This window comes from Onychostruthus taczanowskii, unplaced genomic scaffold (assembly GCF_017590055.1).
Source record: "Onychostruthus taczanowskii isolate IOZ18803 unplaced genomic scaffold, ASM1759005v1 scaffold99, whole genome shotgun sequence".
NCBI classification, from domain to species: Eukaryota; Metazoa; Chordata; class Aves; order Passeriformes; family Passeridae; genus Onychostruthus; species Onychostruthus taczanowskii.
Genome location: NW_024507990.1, coordinates 1,685,497 through 1,699,808, shown reverse-complemented (window position 1 = coordinate 1,699,808; position 14,312 = coordinate 1,685,497).

Sequence of the window (14,312 nt, the reverse complement as noted above, 5' to 3'; positions counted from 1 at the left end):
CTGCCTGGTGCTTACCCCACTCCCACCAGCCCTGGTGTGCAGGACCCGTCTGTGCCGGAAAGGCCAAGCTCCAAAGGTGGGGTGCCCACCCCAAGTGTGTTTTTTTGGGAAGGAGACGTGGCCTGACGTGATTCATGCCGTGTTTGCTGCCGCAGCATTCCTGGAATGTACCTGCTTTATTTCTTGGCCTTCTTGCCTGTGACTGGAGAGGAGCTCAGCTCGTGCTCTGGGCTTTGGGTGACAGAGATCCAGCCCTGCTCTCGGGCTCAGGGGTGCCTTGCACCAGGACAAAGCCCCTGGGGACCTCCTGGGGTGGTGTTCTGCCAGATGTGACACATTTGTGTCCCCTCCCCAGCTCTGAGCCCCCAGCACAGCTTGTGTCTGTCCCCATCCTGGGCTGACAGCTGGGCACAGACAGTCTGCAGGTGTCCCCTGCTCAGTGATGCCCCCCTGTGCGTGCTGGGGACATCCCTCATGGTGCCAGCTCTCCTGCAGGCCACCAGCCCAGCCCCACGGGGGATGTGGGGTCCAGAGGTGCAGCACAGACCCCCACACCCACCAGAGCAGTGGCAGGAGGCACCAGACTCCTCTGCCAGCCTGTTCTCCTCCAGAGAGCTGCAGCTCCCCAGCCCAGTGTGTGCCCCAGAGCAGCAGCCCTGCCCTGCCTGCCCTTCCCTGGCTCCCTCAGGGCTCACACTGCACACAAGATCAGCCCCAAACCCCCCTGGCAGCCCCCTTGCCAAGCATGAGGAGCCAGGGGGATCCTGACCCAGAGCTGCCAGGCTCCTCCAGGATTCCCTGGCCACATCACCCAGGCCCTGTGCCCACATCCCAGATGCCAGGCAGCCACCAGCCCGGGCTGTTGGCAGTGCCCTGGAGAAGGCACCAGGGAAGGGGACACACTGCCAGGGGGCTTTACTGCCTCACGTTGATTTATGGCCCAGCCTCCAGCCAAAAAATGCACCCTGCCTGCACTGGCATTCTTGGAACAGATGCAGAGGGCTTATCAGCTGTCCCCAGGGGTCTCCTGGCTCTGAACCCTACTGTGACAGTGGGACACCACCAGCAGGACGGGGCTGTGTCCCCCTCGCTCACAGCACTGTGCTGTGGGCTGTGCTGGTGCTCTGCAGGGGTGGCACGGGGCTGGTGACATGGGCTGTGGGCTGTGCCTGCCCTCCAGACAGAGCTCTGCCTCGTGGGGAGCAGCCAGCCTGCCAGGAGGGCTGCATTTAGTGGGACATTCACCCACCACAAGACAGGAAGGTTGGATTTGGTGGGACATTCATCCATCACCCAGCCAGGAGGGTTGGATTTGGTGGGACATTCATCCACCACCCAGCCAGCAGGGTTGGATTTGGTGGGAAATTCATCCATATCCCAGCCAGGAGGGTTGGTTTAGATGGGACATTCACCCATCATTCAGCCAGAAGGATTGGTTTAGGACATTCATCCACCACCCAGCCAGCAGGGTTGGATTTGGTGGGAAATTCATCCATATCCCAGCCAGGAGGGTTGGTTTAGGTGGGACATTCATCCACCACTCAGCCAGGAGGAGCAGAAGGGGGAAATTCATCCATATCCCAGCCAGGAGGGTGATTGGTTTAGGTGGGACATTCACCCATCACCAACACCCAGCCAGGAGGGTTGGTTTAGATGTGAAATTTGCCCATCACCCTGCCAGGACGGTTGGTTTAGGTGGGACATTCACCCTTTGCCCAGGCAGGAGGGTTGGATTTGGTGGGAAATTTGTCCATATCCCAGGCAGGAGGGTTGTTTTTGGTGGGACATTCACCCACCACCCAGCGCTGCCGGCCGGGGCAAAGGGAGTTTGACATTCACCCACCACCCAGCGCTGCCGGCCGGGGCAGAGGGAGTTTGTTGAGCTCCCAGCAGAGGCACACACTGCTCATTTGCAGTGTGAGTAACAACAACACGCCTTTGCTGTTGACAGAGGGTTGTGATGCCTCGTGGGATTTGCTCCCAGCTCAGGAAACGTTCCTGGGAAAGCCTTTTCCCCCGCAGGAGAGGACTAACAGCTCCCAGAGCTGCGGCAGACGCTGCGGGGCGGCCCCGCACGGCTGCGAGCTCCAGCTCACAGGGTCCGCTGCCTTCTGTCCCGTTCCTGCCCCACAGACAGCCCGCAGGCACCGCCACGGTGGCTGGCATCGCCCTGCCGAGGGGCTGTCCCAGCACGCAGTGCCCTGCCCTGGCCCCGGGATCACCCCTCTCGGCATCCCTGTGCCACAGGGCATCTTTGTGCCACAGGGCATCCCTTCTCTGCATCCCTGTGTCACAGGGCGTCCTTGTGCCACAGGGCTTCTCCTTTCTCTCTACCCCTGTGCCACAGGGCATCCCTTCTCTGCACCCCTGTGCCAAAGGGCATCCCTTCTCTGCATCCCTGTGCCATAGGGCATCCATTCTCTGCATCCCTGTGCCACAGGGCTTTTCCTTTCTCTGCATCCCTGTGCCACAGGGTATCCTCCTTTCTGCATCCCTGTGCCACAGGGCATCCCTTCTCTGCATCTTTGTGCCACAGGGCATCCCTGTGCCACAGGGCATCCCTTCTCTGCATCCCTGTGCCAAAGGGCATCCCTTCTCTGCATCCCTGTGCCACAGGGCATCCCTTCTCTTTAGAAGCAGTGATAGCACTGGTTTCCTCCTCTGCTACTCCAGAGCCTGCTCCAGCTCCTCAGGGCCATGGAGAGCAGCAGAGGCAGAGGGCTGAAGGGCACTAGGGACATATCTGTGACTGCTGTGTCCCACCTGAGAGACCTCCCAGCAGTCTGGACTGGGATAAAGCATCAGGAAGCTCCTGAGCCCCAGCCCCTGGCTCAGCACAGCGAGATGAGAGGTGCTGGGCACAGCATTGTCAGGAAAAGGGACAGGCTGTCCTTTGGGACCACGGCAGAGGGTGTCCCTGGAGGGGAGGTGTGCTGGCTCAGCCCTGGGTGTGGGAGGTGCTGCTGGAGCACAGGGGACTGTGCTCAGAGCAGTTAACCCCTAGCACACAGGGGAAACAGATAAGGGATGTCTAAGCCTGGAGTGGGAGGCAGCAGCTCCCTGGAGGAGCGTGGGATGTGCCAAGAGCCTGGTTTTGTACTCTGAGGCTCTACAGGAGTCTGGACACCAAGTCCTGCTGGCTCTGCCCTGGGGGATTCTGCCCCGTGCAGGGCTGGGTGGGACCAGCTCCCCTGAGCTGCCTCCAGCACACACACCCTGCCTGCCCAGCTCCATTTGTCACCAAGAAATTTAACTTTCTGAAGCCTGCAAGCTTGCTAAGAATAAACTTCATAAATTAGCGAGCATATTTAAAGTGCAGCGCTGCTCGCTGATCTGGCATTTTAATCTACTGCTGAAACTATCCAGAGTGTTTGCTCAGCGTGTGGCCAAGTCCTGAAATATTTGCATGCTGCTATTGTCGGTACATCTTCTGACCCTTTGCAAAAGGATGGCAGGAGGAGTGAATTTATAAGAATCTTCCACTGGCCAAGGTAGTGGGGCCGTTGCTGTAGCACCCTCCTGGAGTTATCTCCCTGAGATCAGCTCTGCTGCTCCAAGCCGCTGCAGCAGGCGCTTTTAAACAATGCAGCTGTGCTTTATGTTCTCCAGGGCTACAGATCCTCTTCAGTGACACACATTCCTCGCAGGTCAGCTGTAAAACATGCTGGATGTTGGCACAGGGGGCAGCCAGAGCCGCTCTTTCCACCCGGGAGTGCTGGTGATGGCTGGAGAGGCTCCTGGAGCAGAGGCTGGACAGAGCTAAAGAATAAAGCAGGGATTTGTTAAAAGGCCTCAAAGGATCCACCTTGGGCAGTGCAAGAGCCCAGCCAGGGCTGCACCCAGGATGGACTCAGAGTCAGGAGTTTTCACACTTTTATCAGTTTTGGTCCATTTTCATATTGGGGTTCATTGTCCAGGAGCCCAGCCAGGGCTGCACCCAGGATGGACTCAGAGTCAGGAGTTTTCACACTTTTATCAGTTTTGGTCCATTTTCATACTGGGGTTCATTGTTCAATTGGAATAAGCAGGTGGGAGAGGGTGACACAGGACAAGTTCTGTCTCTCTCTGGGGTCCCAGCACAAGAGGAGCTGGAGCTGCTGGAGAGAGCCCAGAGGAGGCTCCAGGATGAGCAGAGGATGGAGCAGCTCTGCTGGGAGGAAAGGCTGGCAGAGCTGGGATTGCTCACCTGGACAAGAGAAGCTTTAAGGTGATCTAATTGTGGCCTTCCAGGACCTGAAAGGAACCCACAAAGGGCTTGGAGTGACAGGAAAAGAGGGAATGGCTTCACACTGACAGAAAACAGGTTTAGATTGGATATGCAGAAGGAATTGCTCCCTGTGAGGGTGGGCAGGTCCTGGCACAGGTGCCCAGAGCAGCTGGGGCTGCCCCTGGATCCCTGGCAGTGCCCAAGGCCAGGCTGGATGGGGTTGGAGCAGCCTGGGACAGTGGGAGGTGTCCCTGCCCTGGCAGGAGTTGGGAGAGGATGGTTTTTAAGGTCCTTTCCAAGCCAAGCCATCCTGGGATTCTGTTGCTCTGTGAAGAGCTGGTTTGGGTCACTGTGCATCGGGTGTGCTCTGAAGGACTCTCACTGCAGGGCTGGTTCTCCATAACCAAACTCCCAGCTTTTCCTCAGCCTCTCAACACCCCAGTGCCCAGTGAGAGCTGGGAGCTGGACACACCCAGGGGGCACTCAGGGATTTCCCTGCTGCCCTGGGAATGTTCCCCTTCACCTGTGAGGAGGCACAGCCTGCACAAGCTCTGCAGAGTCCCTGGGGTCCCACAGCCACCCCTCCCCAGGACAGAGCACCCTGGGGTGTCTCTGTGGCCAATAATCTGTCCCTGGACGTGTGGCTGCATTAACTGCTTGTGCACAGTCACCACTCCATCCATTGGTTTGTCTCACCACCTCAGTGTCAGCACAGATGATTTAATACATTTCCAGATCACTGATAAGGCAGTTGAACAGCCCAGGGCCCAGCCCTGACCCCCAGGGAGATCTTTTCCCCCCTCTGGGTGTGGAGTTCCCACTGACAGTCACAGCTGGGACACCCCACAGCCAGCTTTAATCTGTTAAATATGGCCTGTGTTAATTGGGCATTGTTCTGGTTTCTTCACCAAAACGTAACAGTGCAACGGCCCTGCAGGAGTCTGAGTGTATTGTAACACCCAGATCATTTTATCAACCAAAATTGCAATTTCAGGAAAAAGGTGAGCCTGAGTTTGACACATTCTGTCTTCTGTAGGTCTGTGTGAGTTGGCTTTAATCCCTTTTCTCTCACCTAAATGTGCCTGCTGCTGTGTGTGGCAGCCTTGGGAGGAGCCTGCCCAGAGATGATGCCCAGCCCCGATTCAGCCAAATAAACCCTGGTGAACAGATTTCTTCTGCAGCTGCTGACTGCTCTGGTGCATCCACCCCGAGTCTAGCACAAGCCACAATTATTCCCTTTTCACTGACAGAAGTTGCTGCTCCTTCGCTCAGGTTTGCAGCCCAGCGTTGTTCTCAGCTCTTGGCTTTCCTTATCAGCTTTCTGCAGCTTCTCACTTCTCATTCATTATTATCAGTTTCCACTTTCTTAAGTTATATATGGTTTTCTTATTTTTCACTGTTGTCTTCACTTCCCTCACGAGCCAGAGTTGTCTATTTTTTTAACCAGCCTTGCCTTCTTTCTCAATTGTGGGATTGTGGTTTTGGGGCAACGCGTAAAATGTTTTTCAACAATTCCCACTTAGCATTCACATTTTTCTGATTAAATTCCTTCTCCCAATTGATTTGGTTCATAATTGTTTCCAGTTCTGTGAAGCTGAATCGTTTAAGCATTAAGTGGATGTATTTTCAGAACAGAGCTTCACTTTAAATATTCGCTTTATTGTCATTTTGCTTTTCAGTTAAATAAACTAAAGCACTCTTAGAGATTTTTGGCATGCATTTTAGGGTCACAGAACTGGGAAATGGAAATTGTTCCTGAGAAAAGTTGTTTTCATGAAATGTTTTTGTCAACATATAGATTCATTTGAATAAACTGAGGCTCGTCTGAAATCTGGCAGCTTTAGGATGGCATCATCCCTCCTCTGGCAACCTAAAGTTGAGTCCAAAATTTTTTTTGGATTCTCCAAGTTTCCCCAGCATTCTGCATCTGGCAATTAAAACCAGAAATTCTTCAATCACTTTGAGTTTTTATGGATTTAATTGGAAATAAAATTTGTGCTTTTATTGATTTGGTAGGAAAATTAAATTTCTCTTTGAAATTATGAATTTGACGTCCAGGATGCCACATTTCATTGTCAAACATTTGGGCAGGTGGTGGTGGCTCGCTCTGGGGAGGATGTCCACGGCTGGAATATCTCCTGTGGGTCAGCAGCTCCCAGCCCTCACTGCCCATCCTGAGCAGTGCCTGGACGGAGATTTTAAACACAGGACAGGGAGAGCCTGCTGGGCAGAATGGAGGAACGGGAAGGAAGGAAGGAAGGAAGGAAGGAGAAAGCAGGAGGAGGATGGAGAAGGAGAAAGGAGAAGTCAGGAGGAGGATGGAGAAGGAAGGAAGAGGAAGGAAAAGGCAGGAGGAGGAAGAAGAAGGCAGGGGAAGGAAGGAGGAGGAAGGAGGAGGAAGGAGAAATCAGGAGGAGGATGGAGAAGGAAGGAGGAAGAAGGAAAAGGTAGGAGAAGGAAGGAGAAGGAAGGAGGAGGCAGAAGAAGGAAGGAGAAGGAAGGCAAAGCCATGACAAGGCAGGTGGCTGCAGATACATCTGGACAGGCAGTTCCCTACCCCAAAGCTACAGAACACTGTGAGGAGCAGGAGGGAGGACTGGCCACTGATCTCTGCTGAGGCACAGGTTTCCAGGTGAGCAGAGCAGGAGATCTCAGCACAAGCCCTGCCTGTGCAGCCCCTGGGCAAGACCTGGGGTTGTGGGAGCCTTGGTGGTGAGCTCCTCACAGAGGATTGCAGGAGTTAAATGAGTCTTGTTCTCATGAGTCACTCTTTCATTCACATACCAAGTATCTGCAGGACCATTCACTGGCTTTCAAGGACAGAAGGGATCCTCTCTGACCTCTGCAAAGCAGGTCAGGGGCTTTCATCTGCTGGTTCTTGCATCCTGTCTGCCGTGTCTGCTCAATAAAAAACACTTCTTTCACAATGAGGTGCCCAGTCTTGAGTTAAACCTTTCTGCTGAAAACAAATCTGCTGCACCCCCAGGAAGTTGGCCCAGTGGGTCAGTGGTGCTGAGTTTTAGAAGTGCACAGCACATTTCTGTGCAGAACCTGGGCTCTGCCTGCCAGAGAAGGATCTCTCTGCCAGGGAGGGCTCCTTCCATGCTGGCCCTGCTGGATAACTGGAGACACTCCTGCTTGCCTACAGGAAACAAAGCCAATATTCCTAGCATTGCTTCTGCTTTCCTCCAGATCTTTCAGCTCCTTTAACACTCCCAAGGCAGCCCAGGCAGGCTTCTCCTCCAGCTCCCACCCTTCTGTTCTTCTGCTTCCTCCCCTGAGACACCTACAAGATGTTCCCATGCTTCCAAGGGCAGGATTTCTTTGAGGATGGTTCCTCAGGGCTTCCCTGCCCCAGTCCCTACCTGGGAGACTTCACTGACCTGTCCAAAATGGACATTCCTTCCTCAGCCACCTTGCCAAGCGTTGTTGTCCCCACCAGTGGCCCTGGGCTCCGCAGCAGTGGATCTCCCAGCCCTGGTGGTGGACACACTTGAGGGATCCTCTCACATTGGCCACCCCCTCCACATCCCAGGGACTGTCCAGACCCCAAATGTCAGCTGTGCCTGGAAATGTCAGCTGTGCCTGCTGGTGCTGTGGGACAGCAGCTCCCTTGGGGCAGCCTGAAAGCCAAGGCAGAGCCACGTGCTCGCTCCTGACTGCCTCGTACCCCAAACTCTTGGCTGACCCTAAGGAGGGAGAGAGGGAGACATCCTCCCAGGAGATCCCCCATGGCAGCATCCAGGTCTGCTCCCTCTCCCCTCCTCTCCTCGCAGCCCTGGGTCACGTAACTCGTGCAGCACAGGCCAGACAGACTCTCTGGCAGACTCTCTGGCATCGGTTTTTTTTTGTTTTTTTTTTTTTTTTGAGCTTGATAAATGGGGCCAACTCCTCCAGATTGAACTCAAGAAAATAGCATTATCTGCTGCTCAGTGACTCAGAGGCTGCATTGCAACATCTCGTTGGTAATGTCAGATCGCAGGCAGCGATATTAAAAATGAGCATTTTACCCTGGACAGGGTATTAACTATGAAATTAAATCTGTATTTATTGCTCTTAGCCACGAGCATCCAGACCCTTCCAGAATAAATGTTTTCAGTTCCGTGCAGGAAGGCTCTGTCATGTCCAGGCCAGACGTTTCCAGGCCACGTGCAGCAGCTGGGGTGCCGTGCCCTGTGATGTCATGGCACATCCCATGAGCTCATCCCTCATCGTGCTGGGCTGCTCTGGCACACACGGACCTCCCCAGCTCCTGTCTGAGTGCAAACACCAACAAACTTTTCATAAAATCACAGAATTGCGGAATATCCCAAACTGGACCCACAGGGTCACCGTGCCCAACCTCTGGCCCTACACAGGACAGTCCCAAGAGTCCCATGGGTGTTTGAGAGCCCTGCCCACACCTCCTGAGCTCCTCTGTGTTTGGCAAATGCCTGAGCAGAGCAGGAGCTCAGGCAGGGTGAGAATGGAGGGGTCTTGGGATGGCTCTGTCCCCTGGAACGCGGCTGCAGGATGGCTCTGCCTGTGACAGGGCAGGGCAGGACACTCTCCAGGCGTCACAAGGCCCTGTGACCCTGGCAGGGACAGCGTGGCATCCCCCAGGGCAGGAGGAATGAGACCCCCAGCCTTCCTCCACGCCCAGCAGCACGGGCTGTCATGGGTTTCATTCTCCTGGGGACAGAGTGAGGTGCCCACGACCCCACCCTGTGCCATGGCAGAGCTGCTTGGAGCCCCCAGACCCTCTGCCAGCACTCAGCCCTCCCCCAGGGTCACAGCAGCTCTGTGTGCCCCTGGGAGGGCACAGAGACAGGGACAGGGGGACAGAGGTGCTGCCACACCCAGCCTGGGCACCAGCTGAGAGAGCCTCTCTTCCTTTGATGCAGGGCTTGATCCTCAACCTCCTCTTCCTCCTCTGCCTCCCAGTCCAGGAGCTTTTCTGCTGAACAAGAGGGTTTCACTGAAATGGCTGCTTTGTAGAGAAAAAGGTCTGTTCTTGGGGGGAGAAAATTCAGTCAAGTGACTGCAAGAGTCAGGATCGAAGCCAGGTGGATTTGTTTGGGTGCAGGTGTTTTGTCAGTGGCATTTTTTAGTTGGAAACCAACAGGCCTTTACAATGATGGTGAGAAATGATGATGTGCAGTTTGATTCAGACTGAAATTCCTCGTGTGTAATTTCTATTTGCCTTTTTTTTATTAACAAATATTTGGAATGGCTCTTAGGTTGTGTTGAGCTTTTGTTCTGGATGAGTTTCTGGTGGAGCCTGGCTCTTCCACCAGTGCTCCCCAGGGAGTGTTTCCTGGAAGGTGGGAGCCATGCACAGCTGTACAAGACAATTCCAAACACACCTGCAATTTCCAGACTGGCAGTTCTCATTGAAACTCTGCCAAATCAGCTTTCCAGAGATGTTTCCAGTGGTAGAGATTGATTTGAAGGACAGCAAACACAGCCAGCTCCTCGTTCAGAAGCTCTGTGGAGCTCCCTGGTCACACTGGAAGGGGAAAGAAAACAAAACACTCCCAACTTTCTTTGCAAGTCAGCACGGTGTGGTTTGCACTCCCAGCTCATGGCAGCACTCCTGGGACAGCAGCACCCCTGGGATGGGCTGGGACTGAGCCACGGTGCTGCTGCAGGGCTGGCCCAGGCTGCTGCAGGAGGGAGCCCCAGCTGGGATGGGGAGCACCAGCAGGGATGGGAGCCCCAGCAAGGATGGGAGCTCCATTTGAGGAACTCCAGCAGGAATGGGGAGCCCAGCTGGGATGGGAGCTCCAGCAGAGATGAGGAGCACCAGCAGGGATGAGAGCCCCATTTGAGGAGCTACAGCAGGGATGGGAATCCCACCAGGGATGAGGAGCTCCAGCAGGGATGGGAGCACCAGCAGGGATAAGGAGCACCAGAAGGGATGGGAGTTCCAGAAGGGATGGGAGCCCAGCAGGGATGGGGAGCCCCATCTGAGGAACCCCAGCTGGGCTGAGGAGCTCCAGTAGGGATGAGGAGCACCAGTAGGGATAAGGAGCCCCAGCTGGGATGGGAATCCCAGCAGGGATGGGGAGCACCAGCAGGGATGGAAGCCCCATTTGAGGAGCTCCAGCAGGGATGGGAGCCCCAGATGAGGAGCCCCAGCAGGAATGGGAGCCCAGCAGTGATGAGGAGCCCCAGCAGGGATGAGGAGGGGCTGTTCTATGATTCTTCATGCTGGGCCAGCAGCCTGCTCCAAGCACAAGCCCAGGGCTGTCTCTTGGCCAGCTCTAGCCCAGAACTCCAAAATGTTCTCCAAGCTTGTGGGGCCATGTGGACAGGGCACCCCTCCCTGAGGAGACAAACTCCAGGGGAATTCATCCCCTCAGAGATTGAGCTGGAGGGACCTTCAAGACCCTCCAGCTGCAGCCCCCAGCACAGGCAGTGCACAAAGGACCAGAAAGGTGCCATTAACCCTTTAAATGCTTTCTCAGCCACCTGCTCAGCAGTGTGTTAAGGCAGCACCAGGCTCATGCGGACCTGTGGATCCTCAGCATTGGCCAGGTCTTCTAGGAGTTGAACCAGGAATATCTTTTTTGCTCAAATGGCTGTTTGGGGAGTGAGTCCTCCTGTCTTGTACAGTATTTTACTCTGAATTATTGGGATGTACTTTCAGTACTGCAGCACAGCATGGCTTTTGTCTGATTTTTGTACTGATTAAAAGAAAAAAAAAATCATCTCCTTGGAACATTAAACAAGAAAGGTGAAGGGAACGTTCCTCCAGCAGGACATCTCCATGTGCTGACCTAACTTCCTGAAGCTAGGAGTACCATTCCCAAAAAAAGACTGGATGTGCCAATTTCACTGATTTCAGGCTCCCACACAGCCTGAATGCCAGCAAGGAGGAGAAGGGTGTGGGCAGGACCTGGGTTCTGCAGTAATGCACCCTGCAGGGCAGGATGTGGAGGCTGTTCTCCTCACAGGGGGTCAAAGACCATGGCCTGGAGGGAAATGTGCCCAGGAGGTGCCTCTGGCTTGGTCTGGCATCCTGGTGCAAGGGATGGCTGGGAAAAGCAGAGGGAGGAGAGGTTTGAGCCGTCAGCTCCAGAGGACCCGCTGCTGCCAAACTTATCCCCATAAAAAAGAAACTCCGTGCTCCAGATCTGATACCAGCCCTTGATGTGTGGCTTGGAGCCAGGCATCTCTCAGGGCTGGCCCGAGCAGGGCTGAGAGCTGGGGGGAAAGGGCGAAGCAAGAAACCCCACCTGAACTGGCAGAGGCTCTGCAGAGACTCAAGTGACGAATGTGGCTGAGTATCAATGAAAGCTTCCAGGATAAACTTGCACTGAGCAAGCAAATAGTCACTCTGTTGGGGTTGGAGATCAGTGGAGGAGGCCAAAGGCTCTCCAGAGCCTTGGAGTTTGCCACAGATCCCAAATCTTTTCTGGCAGAGGCTCACCTGAAAGGGAGGGAGCTGGGAGGGAGGGAGGTGGACGCTGGTTGAGATATGGAACCATGGCTGTTATTAATGGCCAAACCCTCACACAGGTCCTGGCCAGGGAGTCCTTGAGCAATGAGAAGAAGTGATATGTCCTGTCTGTAAATCAAGAAGGCAAAAATTAAGAGAAGCCAAGGAGTTAGATGCTGGCACCTCCAAAGCTCCCCATGTAAAGGGCATTTCTGGGGTGCAGGGCTGGCCCAAAGCTGACCTGAGGGAGGGCTGGCCCTGCCAAGGCTGGGACGTCCTGCTGTTGTCACCAGAGACCATCAGAGCTGTCTCCAGTTGAATACAAACCTGATCTAGTGCCCACAGCCCTCAGGCAAACCCTGCAGGCCATGCATGGGCAGCCTTGGGGGCTCAAACACTTTTTTGCCTCCAGAAACGTCACCCTGGAAGTTCTGTAGGTTTACAGATCCCATAATAGGGACCAATTTCTTCCTGGATGCATCTGGGCTCCCCACACAGGGTCCATCCTTAACTCCTGAGGGACACCAGGCTGTCTCTGCAGGCTTTGCAGTGGTTTCCTGAGCATTCCAAGTTTCCAGCTGCCCCCCAGCCCCCCATCCTGGCCAGTTTTCCATCAGAATGCTGCATCTACTCTGCTTTCCCACCAGGTTTTTTCTTGCCCCCTCCCCTCCTGTGGCCAGAGCAGCAGAGGTGGAAAGGGAAGGGAATCCTGAGCAGAGGAGAAGGAGGGAAGGATCAAACATGCAGTGAGGGGTCGGAGTTTTGCCTGTTTTCTGCTCCTCTCCTGCCTCTCAGTCCCTGAAGAGCAGACCAGTGCTCCTCCTGCATCATCTGCAGCATTTTGCTTTTGCCTGAGGGATGGGGCCAGGGGAAAGTTGCCTGTTGGGAAGAGGCAGGCTGAAACAAGGAATGGCATCAGGGATTGAGCCGATGCACGTTTGCCACCTTTGGGTAGTGCAGCCACCAGGAGGGTTTGGAGCCTGCCCTGAGATTCCCATTGCTGCCTAGAAGGTGCCTTGGGAATAACCTGGGATAACAACCTGGGAATAGCTCTGCCTGGAGCTCCTCTGCCTCGTTTCCTGGAGCTGTTGTTCCTTCTCAGTCCAGGATGAATTGACTCTGGCCCCAGAGCCTCTGTGGTTCTGGCATCCCAGCTCCTGCCCTTCAGCCCAGCAGAGCAGGAATTGTGAGGTGCTGCAGGACGTGCCAGCAAGGCCAAGCCCACAAACCATCCATTAGCCCAGACCTTTGGTGCCTCCCGAGGCTGCAGCACCCAGCCCTGGGGCTGCCACCTCACCGACATCTGTCAGAGTGTGTCACACCTCTGCTCTGTCTCTTATCTCCTCTCGCCTCTCTGGTTTCCCCTGCCTGCTGATTTACGGAGCCTCCCCCAGCTGTGGGGAGCGTTGGGCACGAGCTGTGGTTAAGAGCAGCTTTCAAGCTGTCAAGATAATCCTGAATTCAGCTGAAATGGATCCGCATCAGCTCGAGCCAGGAACCACAAGGGACCTCCTGTGATTTCAGCGGGGTTTCATCTTTCTCTGTTCCTCCCTCAGGCTGGCCCAGAACAGGGTGTGCTGGGAAGAGGAGATGACTTTTCAAGGGCCATCACGTCTAGGAGGTGATGCTGAAGCTACCTGAGCCTCTCTGAAATGCTTTTTCCATCCCACCTCTCTCAAAGCTCCTGGCCAGCACTGCAGACCTGGCAGAGGGTTGGTGCTGTGCCTGCAGAATGCTCTGGGACTTCACAGCACCCTCAGCTCTGCTGCTTCTCCTTCCTCCACCATCCCAATTTTTTCAGACCACCTTTTTCCCCTCCTCTCTGGACAGTATTTGTCTGCCTGGCAGTGGCAGAGTAAACTTTGCCTTGTGCCTAAAACCCCTCTGGATCCCAGCTAGTGCTGTTCACTCCTACTTGGTCCTGCTGGAGATCCCAGATCTTTCTGGACTGCCTGGTGCTGTGCTTTCCTGATCAATGAATCCTTTAAATGCTTTCAAATGCTTTCCTGATCAACCAATCCTTTAAATCCTTTCCTGATCAATCCTTTAAATGCTTTCCTGACCAATGAATCCTTTAAATGCTTTCTTGATCATTGAATCTTTTAAATGCTTTCCTGATCAACCAGTCCTTTAAATGCTTTCCTGATCAATGAATCCTTTAAATGCTTTCCTGATCAATGAATCCTTTAAATGCTTTCAAATGCTTTCCTGATCAATGAATCCTTTAAATGCTTTCCTGATCAACCAATCCTTTAAATCCTTTCCTGATCAATCCTTTAAATGCTTTCCTGATCAATCAACCCTTTAAATGCTTTCTCAGCCGCCTGTTCAGCAGTGTGTTGAGGTACCCCCAGGCTCATTTGGAACCTGTATCCTTTCCTGGGAGCTGTGGGAATGCACTTTCTCCTCACTGTGCAGGGAGAAGCCTTCACTCATGGTATGGTGTGTGCTGCTGACCTCCCCTCTGCTTGGGAAAGACTTTGCCACCCCATTTTCAGGGTGGGAGTGCCCTCCTGAAAACGCGACCACAGCCCGGGGGCTCCTGCCACATGCCCAAAGGTGCTCACTGTAGCCAGCAGTGGCTCCTTGGAGGTCAGAAACCTGTGCTAGGAAATGCCAAGTCATGATGGCTGGGCCTTAGAGCCCCTCTCTTCCACCTTTGGACCCTGCTTATCTCTCTGT